The following is a 9,211-nucleotide window of genomic DNA, read 5'->3' as shown; positions in this document are numbered from 1 at the left end:
CTCGCTCCCCCTCCCCCAGCCAGCTCTCGCCTCCGCGCCGCCAGCAGCGCCCAGTACCCTTCTCGCTGCACCCTGCGACCTAGAGCAAAGAAGTCTGTGCGGTGAGTGAGGGCCAGAGAGGAAAGCGCGCCCGCGGAATGCAGTCCAGACCAGCGCGCTCCCGCCGGCGAGAGGGGAACGCTGAGAGCCCAAGCCGCGGCGGCTAGCCCAAGGCCGCGAGCCCCGCCCCTCCGCCCGCCGTAAGCGCCGAGGCCCACAGCTTGCCGCTCGCGTTCTGCCTCCTGATGCTGGGGACACTGCTCCCCGGGGCCGACGCCTGCAGCTGCTTCCTGGCTCATCTTGTTTAAACCCTCAATATAATGTTTGCTCCTTTGTGGTAGTGGTGTTGTGAACAATGTGTGCTTTCATCTTGTTTGACCCCCCAATATAACGTTTGTTCTTTTGTTGTGTTGAAACGCCCACCCTATCTCATGATACCTGTGTCTGTGCATTCTTATTGGTATGATAATTACGGTTTGGCTGTATCACAACAACTGCAGGATTTAATGCGAACCCGACGGTTTGTGGGCTTACTTATCTTGGGAATAGCAGCTTTGATAAGTGCAATCACTTCTGTTACTGTGACAGCAATATCATTGACTCAACAAGTACATACTGCTCAATATGTTGATTCTATGTCCAAAAATGTTTCTTTAGCATTGGCAACACAGGAAGCTATAGACAGGAAATTAGAAATGAGGGTAGACGCCCTAGAGGAAGCAGTAATACATATTGGGACTGAATTGCAGGCTTTAAAGGTGAAAATGGCATTGTCCTGTCATGCTGACTATCGGTGGATATGTGTAACACCCCTGAAAGTAAATGAGACAGATTTTGAATGGGAAAAGATTAAAAACCATATTTCAGGTATCTGGAACAGCTCTGACATTGGTCTAGACTTAGGGAAACTTCACAATCAAATAGCAACTATGGAACACTCCCGATTAGATTTTACTGCCGCTGGAACAGCAAATGATTTCTTCCACACTTTCTCTAACTACATTTCAGGAAAAAATATGCTGTCTACCTTCCTTAGCTATGTTACTGTGGCTGTTTTAATTCTGCTTCTCATATTCATTCTTCCTTGTATTGTCAGGATTCTTCGGCAGAGCATTCAGAGGCTCGCGACTGAGCTACATCTGGCTGTTTTAAGAAATAAAAAAGGGGGAGATGCCGGGAGCCGGCGAGAGACATTCCACTCGTGACAAAGGTCATGAGGAAGGGGGCTCGGCATACGCAAAGGCGGGATCGAGCCTCGGGAGTGCCCCCGGATATTCTCGAGCATCTACCCCCCAAAAACCAGAGTCTGCCTACTTTATTGCTTTGTGCTCTCGCCTCTGACTTTACTGGGGGCTGTCCCCCACCACCATCTCACTCTCTCTGTCAAAGAGTTAACTTACAGCTCCAATTAATAAAGTTCCTGGGCAATTAGGAGTGTTTAAATCCAAACCCCTCAGATGGCTCTCTAACTCGCCTGACAAGTTTACCCAGACACCTACAGCTATGCATACGATTGTTTACAGTCTCCCAGCCTCCAGAGGCACGGGAAGCTTAAGATATTCAAATAGCTTAGAGCCTCTCAGAGAATTAGAAACTGTCAGAATAAAACTAGTAAAAGATTTCATTGATGAGCCAATGTTTGTTGCCAAGTTTTCACATCCCTTGAATTGTATCCTTGAATGTGCATTAATTAATATAGTTGGTATGTAGAAAAAATAAGTAGTGGCCTTGGTGTTAGTAACTTTAGACCCTTAAGGTAGTAAATTCTTTCCTTTGTAAACCCATTACACATCCACCCTATAGGAACGTAATCTTATCTTCGGAGGATGGCGCCAAACCTTAAAATAATTACTCTTAGAGAAAATAAGTCTTTGTTGATAAGTCCTTGTCAAGAGTCATAAAATGTTAATAGGCCTCTGGCCAGAAGATGATGTAAATCACCTAAACCATTTGTATACGATAAATCTGCAGGAAAGAAACCCTGGTTTTTGATAAGCATCAAAGACTGCTGATTTTGCATCCCCTATTGTCCTCTATGTGTAACTTAGGGTATAAAAGCCCCTGTTGAAAATAAAGCTATGGGCCTTGCTCACCAACGCTTGGTCTCCCCATGTCATTCTTCCCTTTAACTTCTAGCTGAGTGTCCATCTGGAGCGTGGATGTCCTCTGCGACCATTTATTTGCCTGGGCTTCTAAGACCCACTCGAGAAGGTGTCTAAGGTGGGGCACCTTCCGCTATTCGAGAGGGCGCCTGCGGCCTCCGTGGTCAGAGCTAACCTGGTGTCACGGGTTATATTGATTTTCCGCGTAAACCAAGCCACTCAGCTTCTTTTCTCCACTGAATTTTCCTACTGAGCTATCCTCATTCTATTCCTCTTTATTATATCTAATTAACATTTGAATAGGTCGCCTAGCCGTCTCTCCTTCGAAGACCCTGGATCAGCCGGGGCTGGACCCCGGCACCCACGGGCGCCGCAGCTCGAGGAAACCGCTGAGACTCCCCCGTCCTCGCGAGCTGAGGGCCTTCTTTTCCTGCATGGCCTGGAGAGCAATCCCGGGTCCTCTCTCCAAACGGAAGAGGAGGCTGGACTCCCTTGAGGCCGCTCAGGGGGCTCCAAGAGACCCGCTTCGCGACTCGAGAGGAGAGCGGAGTCCTTGGCTTCCCCTCGAGATGAGGCCTGACTCCCCGGGGGAGCCTGGAATGAAACCCCGAGATCCCTGCCTTCCCTGGAGAGGAATATTAGGTCCCGGACACACGCCTAGGTGAGGTCTCTTCGGCCCTGCAGTGACTCGAGCGCAACCCCCAGCCTTCCCTCGCAACCCGAGGGGAAGATTGGGCTTCCCAGGGCCAACCCAAGGGGAAGGCTGAGATCCCCGTCGTAACTCGAGAATCCCGCCGCAACTCGAGAAAAACCACGTGGTTCCCACCTCTTGGCAAGATGAGGCCCTTGCCCGCCACGGCGTCTCAAGGGAAGTCCCCTGTTCGGCCCTGAAGGGCGAAACGGTCCCTGACAGCCTTCCTGCGACCCCCAAAAGTCCCCCGACACGCCGGGTTCCCTCGAGGGAACACCGAGGGTCCCGGCACCACTTCCTCTGAGCCCCTTCTCCCCTCCTGATCGCGACAGGAGAGGCGATTCCCCTGCGTGGTCTGGAAAGGGTTCCCGGCCTTCCCGGTGCACCTCAGGATGAGGCCGGTCTCACGAGGAAATTCGAGACGAGCCACGTGGGTGGTGCCACATGCCGAACGCCCCCGGTTCCCCGGTCCGCCCTTGAGAAGGACCCGAGGCCCGGCCCCATCTTCGAAGGCAACCCTGTGGGTGAAGGCACAACACGAAGGGGCACTGCCACCCCCGTGCATCGTCCGCAAAGACCCGTGGATTCCACACACAGCTCGACGAGGGTCCTGAGACCCCCTGAGCAACTCGAGAGGCCAGCGGGGTTCCCTTCCTCAGACAAGACGAGGCCTGACTCTCCTGTCCCAACTCTGCAGGGACCTTGCGGTCGGAGTCTGAAACGGAGAGGAAGCCTGAGTTTCCTGCCTCCCCTCGAGGTGAGGCCCTCTTCCGTTGCGCCAGACCCAGCAGAGTCCCGAGGGGCCCCGCCACCTCCACAGGATCCCTGCCCTCTCAGAGGCACCCTGGGAAATTCCCTAAGGTCCCCGGCAGAAGGCGAGGGAAACGAGGGTTTCCCCCTGCCCCCCGACAAAGACTTCGAGAGTCCTTCTTCAAAGCGTCTCGAGGCCCTAGTCCCCTCCCGTGACTGGAGAGCCATGACGCGCTCCCCCTCGCCACGCGCATGGAGACCTGACTTCCCTGGCGCCGCACGAGAGGCTCCCTGAGATCCAAGTCGTGCATCGGGAGAAAACTCCCACAGGCGCCGCAGCTCGAGGAAACCCCTGAGACGCCCCCGTCCTCGCGAGCTGAGGGCCTTCTTTTCCTGCATGGCCTGGAGAGCAATCCCCGGTCCTCTCTCCAAACGGAAGAGGAGGCTGGACTCCCTTGAGGCCGCTCAGGGGGCTCCAAGAGACCCGCGTCGCGACTCGAGAGGAGAGCGGAGTCCTTGGCTTCCCCTCGAGACGAGGCCTGACTCCCCGGGGGAGCCTGGAATGCAACCCCGAGATCCCTGCCTTCCCTGGAGAGGAATATTAGGCCCCGGACAAACGCCTAGGTGAGGTCTCTTCGGCCCTGCAGTGACTCGAGCGCAACCCCCAGCTTTCCCTCGCAACCCGAGGGGAAGATTGGGCTTCCCAGGGCCACCCAAGGGGAAGGCTGAGATCCCCGTCGTAGCTCGAGAATGCCGCCGCAACTGGAGAAAATCCACGTGGTTCCCACCTCTTGGCAAGATGAGGCCCTTGCCCGCGACGGCGTCTCAAGGGAAGTCCCCTGTTCCGCCTGAAGGGAGAAACGGTCCCTGACAGCCTTCCTGCGACCCCCAAAAGTCCCCCGACACGCCGGGGTCTCCCGAGGGGAACACCGAGGGTCCCAGCACCGCTTCCTCTGAGCCCCTTCTCCCCTCCTGATCGCGACAGGAGAGGCGATTCCCCTGCGTGGTCTGGAAGGGGTTCCCGGCCTTCCCGGCGCACCTCAGGATGAGGCCGGTCTCACGAGGAAATTCGAGACGAGCCACGTGGGTGGGGCCACATGCTGAACGCCCCCGATTTCCCGGTCCGCTCTTGAGAAGGACCCAAAGCCCGGACCATTCTTCAAAGGCAACCCTGTGGGTGAAGGCACAACACGAAGGGGCACTGCCACCCCGTGCATCGTCCGCAAAGACCCGCGGGTTCCACACACAGCTCGACGAGGGGCCTGAGACCCCCTGAGCAACTCGAGAGGCCAGCGGGGTTCCCTTCCTCAGACAAGACGAGGCCTGACTCTCCTGTCCCAACTCTGCAGGGACCCTGCGGTCGGAGTCCGAAACGGAGAGGAAGCCTGAGGTTCCTGCCTCCCCTCGAGGTGAGGCCCTCTTCCGTTGCGCCAGACCCAGCGGAGTCCCGAGGGGCCCCGCCACCTCCACAGGATCCCTCGCCTCTCAGAGGCACCCTGGCAAGTTCCCTAAGGTCCCCGGCAGAAGGCGAGGGACACGAGGGTTTCCCGCCGCCCCCCGAGAAAGACCTCGAGAGTCCTTCTTCAACGCGTCTCGAGGCCCTAGTCCCCTCCCGTGACTCGAGAGCCAGGACGCGCTCCCCCTCGCCACGCGCATTGAGACCTGACTTCCCTGGCGCCGCACGAGAGGCTCCCTGAGATCCTCGTCGTGCCTCGGGAGAAAACCCCCATGGGCGCCGCAGCTCGAGGAAACCCCTGAGACGCCCCCGTCCTCGCGAGCTGAGGGCCTTCTTTTCCTGCATGGCCTGGAGAGCAATCCCGGTCCTCTCTCCAAACGGAAGAGGAGGCTGGACTCCCTTGAGGCCGCTCAGGGGGCTCCAAGAGACCCGCGTCGCGACTCGAGAGGAGAGCGGAGTCCTTGGCTTCCCCTCGAGACGAGGCCTGACTCCCCGGGGGAGCCTGGAATGCAACCCCGAGATCCCTGCCTTCCCTGGAGAGGAATATTAGGTCCCGGACACACGCCTAGGTGAGGTCTCTTCGGCCCTGCAGTGACTCGAGCGCAACCCCCAGCTTTCCCTCGCAACCCGAGGGGAAGATTGGGCTTCCCAGGGCCAACCCAAGTGGAAGGCTGAGATCCCCGTCGTAACTCGAGAATCCCGCCGCAACTCGAGAAAAACCACGTGGTTCCCTCCTCTTGGCAAGATGAGGCCCTTGCCCGCCACGGCGTTTCAAGGGAAGCCCCTGTTCCGCCCTGAAGGGCGAAACGGTCCCTGACAGCCTTCCTGCGACCCCCAAAAGTCCCCCGACACGCCGGGTTCCCTCGAGGGGAACACCGAGGGTCCCGGCACCGCTTCCTCTGAGCCCCTTCTCCCCTCCTGATCGCGACAGGAGAGGCGATTCCCCTGCGTGGTCTGGAAGGGATTCCCGGCCTTCCCGGCGCATCTCAGGATGAGGCCGTCCGCACAAGGAAATTCGAGATGAGCCACGGGGGTGGTGCCACATGCCGATTGACCTCGATTTCCCGGTCCACTCTTGAGAAGAACCCGTTGCACGGACACCTCTTCGAAGGCAACCCTGTGGGTGATGGCACAACACGAAGGGGCACTGACACTCCCGTGCATCGTCCAGAAACACCCGTGGGTTCCACACACAGCTCGAAGAGGGGCCTGAGACCCCCTGAGCAACTCGAGAGGCAAGCGGAGTTCCCTTCCTCAGACAAGACGAGGCCTAACTCTCCGCTCCCAACTCTGCAGGGACCCTGAGGTCGGAGGGTCGGAGTCAGAAACAGAGAGGAAGCCTGAGGTTCCTGCCTCCCCTCGAGATAAGGCCCTCTTCCATTGCGACAACCCCAGCGGAGTCCCGAGAGGCCCCTCCCATCTCCACAGTATCCCTGAGTTCTCATAGGCATTCTGAGAAGCTCCTTGAGGCCACCGGCAAAAGTCGAGGGAAATAAGAGTTTCCTGCCACAACCGAAGAAAGACCTCGAGAGTCCTTCTTCAATGCGTCTTGAGGTCAGATTCCCCTACCATAGCTCGAGAGCAATAATGCGCTCCCCCTCGCCACGCACATGGAGACCTGACTTCCCTGGCACCACACGAGAGGCTCCCTGAGCTCCCCGTCCTACCTCGTGTGAAACCCCACACTGGCGCCGCAGCTCGAGAAAACCCACAAGACCCCTCCGTCATCGCGAGATGAGGGCCATCTTTTCCTGCATGGCCTGGAGAGCAGTCCCAAGTCCTCTCTCCAAACTTCACAGGAGGCTTGACTCCCTTTAGGCCACAAAGTGGGCTCCAAGAGGTGCCCGTCGCAACTCGAAAGGAGAGCGGAGTCCTTTGCTTCCCTTCGACATGAGGCCTGACTCCCTGGGTGAGCCTGGAATGCAAACCTGAGATCCCTGTGGCCCTTGGAGAGGAACATTAGGTCCTGGACACAAGCCTAGATGAGGTCTCCTTTGCCCTGCAGTGACTCGAGCGCAACCCCCAGCTCTCCCTCGCAACTCGAATGGATGATTGGACTTCCCTGGCCCAACACAAGAGGAAGCCTGAAATCCCCGTCGTAACTCGAGAATCCCGCCGCAACTCGAGAAAAACCACGTGGCTCCCCCGTCATCGCAAGATGAGGCCCTTGGCCGCTACAGCGTATCAAGAGAAGTCCCACGTTCCATCCTGAAGTACAAAACGGTACTTGGCACCCTTGATGCGACCCCCAAAGTTCCCTGACATACCGGTCTCACTCGAGGGAAACACCAAAGTTCACGGCACCACTTCCTGTGAGCCCCTTCACCCCTCCTGATCGCGACAGAAGGGTCGATTCCCATGTTTTGTCTGCAAGGGGTTCCCGACGTTCCCCGCGAACCTCCGGATGAGGCCGGTCTCATGAGGAAATTCGAAAAGTAGCCTCATGGTTGGTGCCATATGCTGAAAGATCCCGAATTCCCGGTCCACTCTAGATAAGAACCTGACGCCCGGACATCTCTTCGAAGGCAACCCTGTGGATGAAGGCACAACACGAAGGGACACTGACATCCCCATGCATCGTCTGGAAAAACCTGCAGATTCCACTCACAGCTCCAAATGTGGACTGTCACCTCGTGAACAACTCGAGAGGCAAGTGAAGTTGCATTCCTTCACACAAGACGAGGCCTTACTCTCCTGTCCCAACTCTTCAGGGACCCTGCAATTGGAGTCAGAAATGGAGAGGAACCCTGAGGTTCCTGCCTCAACTAGAGAAGAGGCCCTCTTCCATTGAACCAAACTCAGTGGTGTCCCGAGAGGCCCCTCCCAACACCACAGTATCCCTGAATTCTCAGAGGCTCCGTGAGAAGCTACCTGAGGTCACTGGCACAAGTCGAGGGAACCCAGAGTTTCCTGAAGTAACCCGAGAAAGACTTGGAGAGTCCTTTTTCAACGTCTCTTGATGCCCGATTCCCCTACCATGACTCCAGAGCAAGGACGCGCTCCCCTCGCCACAAGCAGGAAAACTGACTTCCCTAGTACCACACAAGAGGCTCCCTGAGTACCCCATCGTACCTCGTGAGAAAACCCACACTGGCGCCGCAGTTTGAGAAAAACCACAAGATGCCCCCGTCAAGGAGAGATGGGGGCCTTCTTTTCCTGTCTGACCTGGAGAGCAATTCCTGGTCCTCTCTCCAAACTTCACAGGAGTATTGACTCCCTTTAGGCCACTCAGTTGGGTCCAAGAAATACCCGGTGCGACTCGAGAGGAGAGCGGAGTCCTTTGCTTCCCTCGAGACGAGGCCTGACTCCCCGGGTGAGTTTGGAATGCAACCCCGAGATCCCTGTCGCCCCTGGAGTGGAACATTTTGTCCTAGACACAAGCCTAGATGAGGTCTATTTTGCCCTACAGTGACTCGAGAGCAACCTCCATCTCTCCCTCACAATTTGAATGGAAGATTGGTCTTCCCACGGTCAACACAAGAGGAAGTCTGAATTTCCCATCGTAATTCGAGAATTCAGCCTCAAGTCTTAAAAACCATGTGGTTCCCCCTTCATCCCAATATGAGGCCCTTGCCAGCTAGAGTCTCAAGAGAAGTCCCACGTTCCATCTTAAAGTTCGAAATGCTACTTGGCACCCTTGATGCGACCCCAAAGTTCCCCAAAATACCGGTCTCACTCCAAGGGAACACCGAAGTTCCTGGTGTCTCCAGGGAAGTCCCATATTCCGTCCTTAAGTGCGAAACGGTACTTGACACCCTTGATGCGACCGCAAAAGTTCCCCGACACGCTGGGTTCCCTCGAGGGGAACACCGAGGGTCCCGGCACCACTTCATCTGAGCCCCTTCTCCCCTCCTGATCGCGACAGGAGAGTCGATTCCCCTGCTTTGTCTGGAAGGGGTTCCCGGCCTTCCTGGCACACCTCAGGATGAGGCCGGTCTCAGGAGGAAATTCGAGACTAGCCACGTGTGAGGTGCCACGTGCCGAACGACCCCGATTTTCCGGTCCGCTCTTGATAAGAACCCGATGCCCGGACACCTCTTCGAAGGCAACCCTGTGGGTGAAGGCACAACACGAAGGGGCACTGACACCCCCGTGCATCATCCGGAAAAACCCGCAGGGTCTACACACAGCTCGACAAGGGGCCTGAGACTCCCGGAACAACTCGAGAGGTAA

The sequence above is a fragment of the Bubalus kerabau genome, unplaced genomic scaffold (assembly GCF_029407905.1).
Source record: "Bubalus kerabau isolate K-KA32 ecotype Philippines breed swamp buffalo unplaced genomic scaffold, PCC_UOA_SB_1v2 scaffold_27, whole genome shotgun sequence".
In the NCBI taxonomy this organism is placed as follows: domain Eukaryota; kingdom Metazoa; phylum Chordata; class Mammalia; order Artiodactyla; family Bovidae; genus Bubalus; species Bubalus kerabau.
The sequence above is the reverse complement of the archived record's forward strand: the minus strand, read 5'-3'. Positions refer to the sequence as shown.